The sequence below is a fragment of the Pipra filicauda genome, unplaced genomic scaffold (assembly GCF_003945595.2).
Source record: "Pipra filicauda isolate LSUMZ 115617 unplaced genomic scaffold, ASM394559v2 scaffold125_size2111803_pilon, whole genome shotgun sequence".
NCBI lineage: Eukaryota > Metazoa > Chordata > Aves > Passeriformes > Pipridae > Pipra > Pipra filicauda.
The window spans coordinates 782,457-795,647 of NW_024103718.1; the positions used below are offsets into that span (position 1 = coordinate 782,457).

At 37.6% G+C, this 13,191-nt stretch overlaps 1 protein-coding gene across 1 annotated transcript in view; it reads left to right on the top strand.

Moving 5' to 3' along the window:
* Positions 1 to 13,191, top strand: part of ITGBL1 (integrin subunit beta like 1) — a 148,672-nt gene that overhangs the window by 2,392 nt on the left and 133,089 nt on the right. The window lies entirely within an intron of this gene.

The following is a 13,191-nucleotide window of genomic DNA, read 5'->3' on the forward strand; positions in this document are numbered from 1 at the left end:
GTACTTCATTTCTAGTATCCCTGCTTCAACAGCTTTACCAGATTCACACAAACGTGTCATCTTTTCAGGCCAAAACCTGCAATTAGGTCAATGGGAATGTTACAGGAATTCTTCTAGTAAAAGGACAATACAAATGAATTCCAGCAGTTTGGCAAATTTTGTAGGAAAAAAAAGCAACTTATTTTAGCAATAATTTAGCCAGGAAGTTCAATAACAACATGAAAAGGATAGGATTATGAGAAAAGGATTTATATTTGTCACGTATGACTTTAGAGTCCTGTGGAGAAAATGATTTATAGGCTCTGCAGTTACCAGTATTAAGTCCAGCTACATAAGAAATATAGCATTTCATTTCTTTGCTGTCCCAAATGTGAATTTTCTGATTGGTGGTGTGATTTCAATGTGCTTGCTGTTGTTGCTGAGTTAATTGCACAAAATGAAACCAAAAGCTCCTTCAATTTTAATATTCTACCATAAATTCCACTATCACGTTCTTGTTATTGTTATGAGCAGTGGCTTCAAGTTTTGTCAGTGCTTTGGTGGTAAGGGTGCTGACAGCATAAACAGAGCCAAGAAATCTCTAGCAATATTTAACTTCTGGGTAACACTTCATGTAGCAATGTGATTGTTAAGTGAATGAACGTTTTTTAGAAACCAGTTTTCTGTAGCTGTCACCTTTTGCACCTGGATTATTGAAGCCACGTTACCACTGAGATGTCAAACACTTTAAATTCTCCCTTCTGGGAAAAAAAATAGTAAAAAATTCAGTAAAAAGTCCTGGGCAGAGAAACAACTGTGTAGGGTGCAGGGGTTTTGCTTGCTTGGTTTGTTTTTTTTTGACAATGGTGCTGAACATCCAGCTGACTTTGTTCCAGTCCAGGGCTACCCAGCACTAGAGGAGAGTGGCTGGGATACAGGATCTGGATCCACGTGGTAAAATATTTCCTTTCAGGCTGTGCTTGTTTCCCTCTTCATTTTTCACCCAGGTTTTTAGTCACTGAAGTTATGTGTATATGGGAGGAGGGGACCATAGAAAAGATGGTCAGATCTAGTATAAGTGGCAGGCGACTGGACCTTATGTTGTATGAATAACATTTTCCCCTAACCAACTATTCAGTGAACCGCATCTTCTGATATTTCTTGACATTACGTCACCACCCTGATTTCCTGTGTAAACAATTTCCTTTCTTTGTATTTCTGAGCACATTTTTTGACTCGATGAAATTGTGTTTCCTCTAAGTGAATAGCCAAAATGTCTTACTGCAGTTGTATTCCTGTTTCCTGCTGTTCTTTTCATATTTTTATTTTGATGTTTGATGTCCTGTTTCGTTATGGATCTCTTCTGATAAATACAACAGCAGTACCCAGTGACTGGTACCACACAGAGAACTTCAAGACAGTCTTTCAGTACTCCTCCAGAGAGCCATGGTTAATGCTGTTTCAAACAGGCTACTTTTCAAGTTGCCAGTGATGCCTTTTTCAAACAACTGATGTCTAAGCACTGATGATGCTCATGTTCAGAGGTAGACAGGCAGATTTTTTTGAGTCATGAACATCAAAAATAGCTGTTTCCCTGCCAGTCAGTTCAGACCCACTTGCCTATACCAAGCTAAACAAAATCCTTATTTGCTCAATATGCAGCTCATTATCTTAAAGGCACTTTCTGTGTCAGATCCATTTTCTGGACCATTTTCTGAACAACCATATTCTGAAGAGGGAAGGCCTGAAGATAAATAAGATGTCCATCTGATTGACTTGCTTTTTCTAATAACCTTGTTTAAGAAAATGGCAAGAGATTATGCCATGAGTAATGAAGAAGAGCAGGTGTAAATGTCTCTGTCCTTTTACTCTACCTTGAGACTTCTTTGCTGTATTTATCTTCCATTGTGTGTCCAGGTGCTTTAGAGGGAATTTCAATTGGTTTTTTTTTCCTTTTAGCCCACTGAGATTGATAAAGCAACAGGTGATCTCTCACAAAGTCAGAGATGTAGAAGAGAGAAACGAAGTACTGTGGTCTGAGTCACTGAGTCCCCTGTTCTCCTCAGTGGCCTTTTTATCTGCCTGATGTATCTTGGGGTGTAGAGGAGAGTGAGTAGCTACTGTCATTCTCTTTGCAATGTTGGTGACATCTTTATTTATCGTTTGTTGCTGATCTTCAAGGAGATGAGCTAAGAGGAGGAAGACTGAATCAAACACTGAATCAAACCCCCAAAGGATTTATGCTCCCTTCAGTGCAGACAATATATTTGTTGCTGTTTATTTGCAGATAGTAGTTCTGACTTCAGTTGCATATTGCCTCAGGCTTGCTTAGCATAAGTGGAGCCTGTGTTGTGTGCAAGGGAAAGTGGATTACAGGACTAATTCCTATCACATTACTGCTTGACACCTATTTCTCTGTAGTTTTGCAGCATAGAGGAAAATGAATTTTAGTGAATTTTTTTTTTTTGTTAATCTTTTTTACTGTGTCTGTGGTTAATGAACATAGAAAAACTAAAGTAAGCATAGAATTCCTTGGCCAACTGAAGTGGGATCACTCTAGATGTTCTTAGAGAATGGACCACAGGAACTGCCAGCTGGAAAGTAACAGTATGACTGCACTGTTTATAGTTGGTAAGATAAGGGACAGATACAATTTTGTGACAACATAGGCAGCAACATATGAAGAAGGCTCCTATTTGCTCAGAACTATATTCATTGTCTTTGTTTTCTTCATAGTTACTATGATTTTATAAACCATTTTTCTTCCAAAATGAAATATATTTTATAACTACTGACTAATAGTGGCACAGCGTGATTTGTCATTGCCATAAGCAGTTGCTGGGGAACCTTCACTGCTGCTGTTCAGGCCAGTGAAAGATTTTTCTTTTTCTGTCTCCAAAGCTGTAGTCGCTGTGAGTGCTGTACCTATTTTGAGACTAGTTCAGCAATGTAATGGCAGCGTTACTTGTACGTTTTCACAACCAGAAGTGTTATCATACATAATGTGAACAAAAGTAAGATATCAGTGCCATTATTTTCTACTCTTTAAGGTTTTAAACTATGCAAAGAACACAAATGAAAAATTAAATTGACAAGGAGTAGATGTAGAAATACAAGATAAATCCAAATTAAAGTATTAATACGTAGCTATGTATCCATGTGAGTTTATTGGTCCTATGTATAAGTTGGAGAGAGTTAGGAATTTGAGAATGGAACTTGGAGAACGTTTTGAGCTGAAGGCTGTTCTTTGCACAAAAGCTGAATAGTGTCTTTAGGCAGAGTTATTGCAGTTGAGTTGGAAAGGTTCTAACAACTGTGCTTTTGTATTCATATTGAAGGGAGGTCTGACACACTGATTTTTCTTTCAGCAGAATTTCTTGCTAAAAGTGTCAAGAAAAGCTAGTCTGTGACCTGCATTGATTGCCATTTGATCCAAAGTGAAATTCAAAGCCCTGGATTTTGAGAACAAGTGTAAGCCACTTCTCTGTTAGAGGCCATGTTTGCAAAGACTCAGCTGTGGCACATGTGATCATTGGAGACAGAGCCTCCTAAAAAGACCAAGTTAAAAATAGGGCAGGAGGCTACTGATGAAAATAGAGTTTGCAGTTCTGCTCTGACCTAGTTTGTGTTAGTCCAGATTTCAGAACTTTGCTTTTTGTGACATTTCTTCCTGGAGCAGGGGTGTGTAGGTGTGATAATACCATCCATATTCATCTCAAAACAGGTCACTCAGGTTCTAGTAAAAGTGAAATCATGATAGCATAGACCTCATTGCAGGTTCTCTGCCTTGCTAAGTGCACGAGGTTCCAGCAGACATAAAAAGCTAAAACCCGTATTAATCTCAACTTTATGCTCTTGGTATCTCGTCTAGGTAAAATCAAGCAGCCTTTGATATATCAGCAATTACTGTAGTTCCAAATGTAGCATGTATGTTCATAGCTACGGTGAGGGAGGCAGAAGGAAACTCAGACAGAAACACTGCAAGGGAAGGGAAGCATTTTAAGAGTAACATTAAATGATCCGTAGCTAACTGTATTCCTTTATCTGTAGATACTACTAATGGAAAATAGGTGCTAGTTTAAAAAGTAAAAAGGAATAAGCTGGGTGTGTGGAAGGGAAAGGCTTTTGCAGCACCTAGCAGAGCAATGAATGTAGCCGCTCAGGCTATCACCAAAAACAAACAAGGGAGGAGAGCAGCATCTCCTTCACCTTTTGTCCTCCTGTAGTCTGAGGTGACAAGCTTATCCATTGCAGAGAAAAAGCAAACCTTTATGCAAGTTTTGTTCATGCAAATAAGTGTTCTGAAGTGTGTTTAAATTATCATGCTATTCACAGGCTGATAATGAAGTATATATTTGAAAGAATTTTCTTTGTGACAAAATGGCTTTCACAGACTGTATCCTTTTGTAACTTTTATGTGTTGGGATGATTAATATGGAAAAAGATATGATGAATAGCAAGTAGATGTTACAGAAGGGTTTATTAATGATTTTACCTGCTTCATCAGTGGCTATGTTTCAGTAAGTGTTCTTATGACAGCCTTTGTCGGACAAACTGACTGGCTTGGTAAAATTTTCTATGCTTATTTAAAGTTTTATTGTTGATAGCTGGTCGAGTAAAGGGCTTCAAATTATCTATCACTTATGACACTGGACTGTAGACTTTTCAGCCTTGGTGTTCCCAGGTAGTTTGTCCTGGCAAAGAATATGTCACTCATTTAAAAAGTTCCCATGAGGTTTTTGATGAGGAAAGAACACATTGCTAGTACTATCTCAGGAAAAAGGGCAATTTGTGCCTATAAAGACTGATGCTTGGCTTTGGCCATACAAAGAAGAACCCCAAAGTATTTACATGGTGCGTGAACTTAGCAGTGTTTTAACTGAATGGCATGGTGGTGGAGGGAGGTCACATTACTTTGTGATGAACACAGTTGTATTGCTGGAGTCAAATTTCCTTTAGAGCTGGAAGAACTATGAAGAAAAAAGGAAAGGTGAAGGAGCTGGAATTCAAGGTTTTTTCCTTTAATTCTCTTTTTTTTTTTTTTCACATGTCCTTAGAAAGAGAGGATTGTTTTGGCCAAAACCACTTGCAAGCCATGTTCATAACAATAATTCTAGATTGAAAAGACACATATCCAGAGCCAGTGAGGCATATTTTCCTTCACTCCTCTGTTCCAAGTCTGAGTATATAATGAAAAAATGTTCTACTTTTAAACACTATTTTAAAAGACCTTTTAAAACTTCATTTCTTAGCGATGGAGTCTTTACTTGTGGATAAGAGTTTGTGTACGTTTGATACATAGGGAGTGGGCTGGAACACAGCTCGAGCAGTTACATGACCATATGAAGAGGAATAAAGATTCGAGTTTAATTATAATTGCACTTGTCCCCTATCTTGAAAGAGCAATTACATTCCTAACACTCCTAAGACCTGCTTTGCCCTTCTGCCTCTCCACCTGAGTAGCATCAGTGATACGAAGTGAGGCATTTTCTTGAGAGTGACCTAAAGAGTGGCAGCCAGAGTCTATGGAGGCATATCTGGGGCATTTTTATGGGGAAAAGACTGCCAAAGCCTACCTTTCTCAGACATGCTTTATCCAACTGCGTGCCTCCAGCAGGCCCAAGTGGTGTCAGTCAATTTAAATATTGGAGATGTTAGCTTTCATGATCCACCGTTAGAGGCTACTTCATGTAAAAATAGCTCATTTAAAGTGTTTTTCCTGTTTTGCATGTAATTTCCTTTTTAATTAAAAGGATACATTAAAGTTATTTAAATCTTGAAGATGCATGATTGACAGTTAGGAAATTCTAAATCTGTCTACCTCTATTGGAGAGTCTTGTGCATTCATACTGTTATGCATCTTTTAATTTTGTATTCATTATGGTTTTCTGCAGTGGACTTAGGCATCAACGACAAGAAGAAAATGATTGCTTCCTGATATTTGAAATGGTTTAGTTTACAAACTTGATACCATGTTTAAAGCAAGATAAAAATGTTAAGTATTTGCCTTATTCCATTCATTTGTCTGAAATATGGGGAACACATATGGCAAAAGAGCTTGTTGTTAGGTAATGCAGGCTTCTTGGCATCCTATTTCCTTACTCCAAGTGTTTTAAACAATATTTTGCAGAAAGTAACTGAATATTTGCAAAACTCAATGGTATAAGCTGATTGAGTCTCAGAAGCCAGAAGTCCCTCTTTTTAAGAAAACTGTTTTCTTCTCCATTTCCTGAAAAAGCCAGACTTGTTTCTGGTCTGTCCTTACCCTTTCAGAAATTACTGGTTGCAAGTGGAGCTGGTATATCATTTGAATGGCTTTTCAGCAGATGAAGATACAGGTGTATCTTTTGGAGATGAATAATGAATGGCATTTGATTGTGAACAAGAGCTAAACTTACGTAATCCAAACCATTTCTATGTCTGTATGTCCTGGTGAGTATGTGCTCTAAAAAAAAAATTAGTTGAGGTATTTTCTTTGTCTTTTCAGTTGTACGACAATACAGTTTTTGACCCATTCTGGGAGACTTTTAAACTAATAACAAATCTGGATGCATAAAATACATTTCTGTTGTGAATAACCTATTTTCCAAAGTTGTAACTCAGAAGCTGAAATTTAACCACTTTCCTTTTCTTTCTCAAATAGTTGAATAATGATAATCTTGTTCACTTTGGGGAATCTTGGAGACACTCTCTTTCTTTAATCTCTCTTTCTCTCTGAATAGGATTTATTGGACTCTTAGGGACCACAAGCTGATGGCAAAACCAGCTCATACAAGTAGGATAGGTTCCTCCTGTCCAGAATTACAAGTCCCGTTTGCGATGGTGCAAACGTGTCTGGTACATGGCAGTGGACTGTAATGATCAGACTATCCAGCTCTCATGTACACCTTTCTTTGCAGTTCTTGCAACAAGTTACTAAAAGATGTATTTTTTTTTTCTGATATTGAAGAGAGGGGAAACTGAAAGTCAGACATCAAAGATATACCTCCTGATCATCTAAGGCTGATGGTGAGACTCAGAAGATTGCCCAAGTATCTGAGTCCTGCTCAGGGACTCTCAAACCATTGAGTCCTCATCAGGTGTAAGGATAAAGTCTGTTAGTATGAAAACTATCAGTTAAGACTGTGTCAAAAATACATTTTTTTCAGGTTTAGGTGCTAAAAATACTATTTCCTACAAAAAATAGTCATGTATTCTTTTTCCAAAGAGCTATCTGTGCATTATATACTACTGAATTGTTATTTCCTATGTGTATTATCGAAGTGAGAGCAGGTTTGATTTATGAAAACAGCCAGTGTGTTTCTGGCTTAAAAGTGTTCCACATATAAATAAGAAGGTGAATTTGTAGCAGGTCAATCCCACAGAGAACTGTAGGTGCAACGACATGCCTGGTAGACTGTGTTACAGAGAACAGTCCTCAAAATAGTGGTTTTTAAAGTCATACTTTGAAGGATTACTGGAGAAGTTCAGAATTCTCACTTTGGGAACAGGGAAGAACTAAAATGGAGAAGGACAACCAATTTCATTTTATGAGCATGCTTGCAGAAAGTCCAAGTCATGCTGAATGGTGGTAATGCCATGACAAAAGTTACATAAGAACATGTTGCACTGCTGTTCTCCTGAACACTTTTGCAGAATTGTGCCTCTTAATCACTATATGCTTTACATGAAAAAAACAATTATGTGGTCTCTCGGAACAAACCACACTTTTGCCCCAATGATCTGCACTGACTCAGTTTCTTCTTAAACAGTTTTTAAACTTGAAAGAGTAGTGGCAATGAATATATTGTACAACGGTAGTCTGACTTCCAGAGGTAAGGCTGAGACCTGCTGTTACAGAATCATAGAAGTCAGCATTACAAACTTACTTAGCTTTTTGTCTGGTGCCTTTGTAGTCAGGTAAATTCAGTGGGAAACAGATAACCAGTAAGAAATGTATTTAAAATCAGAAATGGTCTTCAAGCACTTCATTGAAGTACTGTCATAGCCCTGGTACTTCTAGTGACTGTCTTTTGAAATAATTTTGTTTCATTCTCACTTCTGTTTCAAGCCACAGATAATTCTCATCACAGACACAGCAAATGTAATGAAGCACAACTTCCTGTGCTTAGGAAGAGGTCCAGGTGCAAGCTATCACTGAAAGAAAATTGCCCATACCTTCATAAAGAGCACTTTCTCTAGATGAGATCTGAGAATGTAGGAGCAATTGCGGTTGAGTAGGACGACTTTCCATTTACATGAGTTTGCCTACACTTAGTGTTTGTGGAAATCCTTTTATTTAGGGCAAAATCTCTAAGTTTTACTTTAAAAATTTTCCTTTCTGGGGCAAAAAAAATCCCAGCTCTTAACCCTGTTTCAGCCACTGCAGCTTAACCTAAGACTGGTTGCCTTGAAGTGCTCTTGGAGTAATATCCTGCTTCCATTGCTGAAAATCCATCTGAGAATTTCCCAGAATGAGCCACTCTGCCTAAGCTTTTCCACCAACCCCAGATGCAGTGAAATTTTCTTCTCTTTCTTGAATATATCATTTTCTCATTCCCAGGGCTTTAGGCCATCATCCTGTAGTGAGAGGCACTGGAACATTTCCTACTGCCTTTTTTTCCCCGAAGGCTGCTTGATTAATTGAAGCGTAGCGGAGAAATGTTAGAGCATATCATTGGCACTGGACATAAACTGCTTCCCTTTGTATGTGGCCTCTTCTAAACAGAGAGACTTAACTGTGGCATAAATTTGTGTATCACAGTAAAAAATAACTGTACAAGGTCTCTTCAAGATTTATAATGTTTAACTTTCTACTACCTTTGTGTATCAAAATTTAAAAAATAGATTGGAGATGGGATTGACAAAATTACCAAACCCCAGTCATGTACTTTGTTAGATTTAGGAGTGGATCCTGTCACTCATCTCTACTCTTCAGGTTAAAAATATGTTTTAATAAAAGCAGATGGTGTATCTTTTTTTTTTTTTCAATCTAAATGGAAGCCTATGTTTTCTTCTGACAGCAGTCTAATAAATTCAATAAAGTTATGCCAACTGAGAATTGGTCTCAACATTTTCTTCCCTTGTTTGGCCAGAATCTCCAAGTAATAGCGGACAAAATTACAACAGCAAAATACAGACCCTGTCAATTTTCTGCAAGTGGTAATGGTAAAGCAGTAACAACAATAATGACATCTCCAAAGTGTAGAATGATTTTAAACTTGGCAACATTTTACATGATTTTCTGCTTTTTTCTTCTGTATATTGTACTACTTTAAAGAGTTACATGTTACTCAGTGGTAGTTTGAAAGGACATTTACCAAAATAATTTTTCTCCAGAATGGCAGAGTTGGACTTAGCAGAAATTAGATTTGTGCATGAAAACATTCTAATAAATGAAAACCAATCTTTTAAAGATTTAGACTGTTGTGTTAATAAAAGAATCGATTACACTGACAGAACTATGCCAAGTTTTATTAAATGGTCTGCCGATTTGGAAAGTCCCAATAAAATTAAGATTTTGTAATTAGATCAGCAGGATGTCAATCCCCTCTCCTCTCACCATCTTAAGACTTTTGTGTATAAGTTTTTGTAAATGAGAAAATTCTAATTTAACTATAATTGTCAACTGCTTTAAATGTATGTCTACTACACTTACAAGCAGTCTATAAAAGCTTTTATTTACAGATATTGTCCAGAAATGATTTCTCCATAGGTGGTTTCAAAAGGTCATATCATATGAGAATTTCTGAATTAAGTTCTTTCAGGATAATATCTTGAAGGCTGTATGTAAATAGTACAGTGACCTCAGACTTCCTTTTATTTCATGGGTGCCTATCGAAGGAACTCATAGTTGGAGGTTTTTAAAATAGTCTTACTCTGCCTGGATCATTTTTTATCAAGCTCTTTCAAAGTAGCACATAATTCCTCTGGCCCTTCATATGGGCTTCCAGTTCTCTGTATTTTTGGGTTTCAGGTGTTGTCTTGGCTTTTTTCTCCATCTTTTTCTGTATGAGCAGTGGTTGCCACCCCCACTTTGACCATTTCGGTTATCTCCAGTTGCCAAATTGTTTTTCCTAATTCGAGTCCCTCTTCGTGGAGTCTTTTCTGCTTTTTGGGTGGTCTCTGTCTGGCTCAATTCTTTGGCACTGCTCCTTACAGTTCTCCTAATCCATTCCTCTAGTTCATCAAAGAACAGTTGTTTCTGTGAGAACCTGGGTGGAAGCTGGACCCACCTTAGCTCTTTTTACGCCTCCTGATGGCATTTTTCAAATCAATGAACTCTCCTCTTGTGTTCCAGGAATCCGTTAAATACTGTTGCTTAGCTCACACTTTTTTCATGCAGATCTTGTTCAGGATATGAATCTAAACCACAGAAACTTTAAAATAGGCATAAATCAGGTGTACACTGCTGTATTGTCACTTCTACTACTTCACCCCTTTCTCCTTGCTGGGATAGGTGGCACAGCACACTGAAATTTTACAGCTTATTTTAGTTACTTCCAATAATCTGTGTATTGTGCTGCATATTCCCAAGAGAGGGAATGTTTTTGACTGTTGTAAAAAGCTTGTCCTAGGGAGACTGTGGAATCTCTGTTGCTGGGAGTTTCAAAAACATGTTGGACAAGTATCTGTCAGGAAGGATCAACACACACTTTTTTGTGTCTCAAGGCACAGAAGTGAACCGGATGATCTCTTCCAGAGGTCTCTGAGGCTGATTTTCTTTGATGCTGCTGTGAAACCAGTTCTCAGCTTAATGTTCTGCCTTAGAGAGGAGTATCTGTGGAAGTATAAACATAGTTTTTGTCATGCTATTATGTTTCTAAGTGTAATAATTCACTGAAATTGATGCATAACCATTGAATTTAATCTGTTAATACTAGGAACTTTCATTTTCTGCAGTATTTATAATATATGAGTGTCTGTTTCAAGTTTCTAAATGATCACATTCTTAAATGACCACTACCAAGTTATTAAGCAGGAATGATTCTGAGAACAAGTTTGCTTGTTTAAAGTATAGGCATCTTTTCAACAGAGTGGCATAAATTAATGCCTTCTAGAGATAAGTGGTGGATTGACTTCTATAACAAGTTCAGAGTCATGGAAAACATACTTTATCCAACCCTTGCAATTTGATGGAAAGTTAAGAGTGGAAGTATTAAACAGAAATATTTCTATTTTTTAATTTGCTTTGTTTTAACAAATGGATTCTTAGTCAACTACTGACCTACTGACTGAATAACTGGCAAAATGTGCAAAACAGTGAGGGAAAGCCAATGGTTGCCCTGCAGTTTGATGTAGAGTAATACAGAGCATGTAAAAAATGATATTCTTATCCTTGTTGGCTTCATTAAAAAGCAAGTTACATAATTCCTACTTAACCAGGAACCACGTCTGTTTTGCATTTTTCACTGGAAGTAAAAAGATAAAAATATTTTGCCAGATAATGAAAGAAGGGTAGCAAGTAGTATTACATTGCCTTTTTTTTAACTGCTGCCATGACACTATGTATCCCTATGTTGTCTCAGTGCAATATTACCCTCTGGAAAGTTAATTATTCTTGGATGGCAATGAACCGAACCCTATGCCGATAGCTGAAAACATTACTTAGATTGATGGCAAGTCAAAAGGTGCTGCCATTGTTGGGGGACAACACTTGTATCTCACACCTGATTACTTTCATATCAGTGGCAATCTGGGAATTGCCCTACATTTCCCTTCTTCAGCTTAAAACCTCGAGTCTGTACACGGGATAATTCCATATACACAGGATACAGCACAGTTCTGTACGAATGTTTCTTCTTCCTTCTTTCCTTCTCTTGATCTTCCTGCATTCCCCAGGCATATGGTATTCATCACACTTGTTGTGCACATTTGTAGGAAGGAGACAGGGAATTCCGCCCCCACAGAAATCTTCCCCAGTCTTCACCTTTTCTCCTGTATCCAATGAATGTGAAAATATTGCTGCTTAACTTCTCCTTTAGCTCAGTGTCCCCCACATGCTTCAGACAAGCCCTTCGTGGAGCTGTGTTGCAGTCTCAGTGATAATGTGTCAATAGTTTGTTGCTGCTGAGCAGCAATGATTTCAGAAGCTTCTGTAAGGGAAGTATCTGCGTTTCTGAACTGTGTATTCTATGAAACCAAATAACTTTGGGGTGCTTAAAATTTTTTGTTAGGTTAACCTCAGAAGAAAAGGTGATGTTACTCTATCTGTACTGAGCAACAGAATTGTCACCTCACAAGTGTAGTGACGGAAGCCGATGTTGGAGAGTCCAATACTCTTCAAATAATGGGCATTCCCACTGTACAGTGTTCTTACCCTCTTGATCTTTTTTTTCTTTCCATGTGAGTCACAGAAGTGGTTTTAAGCGTCTTTCAGTGAGTCATATAGTTTTACTAATTCTGTCCCTACTTTAATGTCACTATATACAGTCTCTTTCTTACCTAAAAGCTAACATTTCACTTGGTCATCTCCTTGACACCTTTATAATAAGTACTTGCTTCCTCAAACACACTTTTTTTTTTTTTTTTTGTCATAGCAATGTCAAAATCTCAAGCTTTTGTTTCTATTCTGAACTGTCAGTTTGAATTTTTAAATCCTTTCTCAAAAATGGATCAGACTGAGCATTACATTGACTGCATAGCTTCTGACACCTTCTGGCAAGCATCAGAAGCCAAGAGTTCCACTCTGCCATGTCTTATTGCTTGGCTGAAAAAGAATCAAAGTGCACATAGGAAATTTAATGTGGTAAAAGTGAGAAGAAGAAAAGGATTAAAGGCTAGAAACAAACATAAAGACTTTGCATACAAGTGGTGGTTGGAATGTATGAGACCTCATGCAGTACAAAGTGTTCCTCAGAACAGGAAAATGTAGGTCTGTTATAGCAGCCACAGTTTTTAAACTGACTTAATTTTGTGATGGTAACATTCACAAAATTCCTGACCCAGTGGTTTCATTCAGCTTGAAAATGAAGGAGACGAGTGCCTGAAGACATCATGCATGTGGTACAGAAGGGATATATTAAACTAACAGATGCCAAAAATCAATAGGGAAATGCTGACACCTTTCCAGCCAAACAGCTAGGTGGGGAAATTCTATTTGAGACATTTGGATAGGTAAGATATATTTCTAGAAAAAGCATGAGAGAGAGCCAAAAAAGATGATTGTTTGACTGCTATATTGAAACATATTGTATTGGCATTACAAGATATGTTTTGGCATTAAAATGAAAT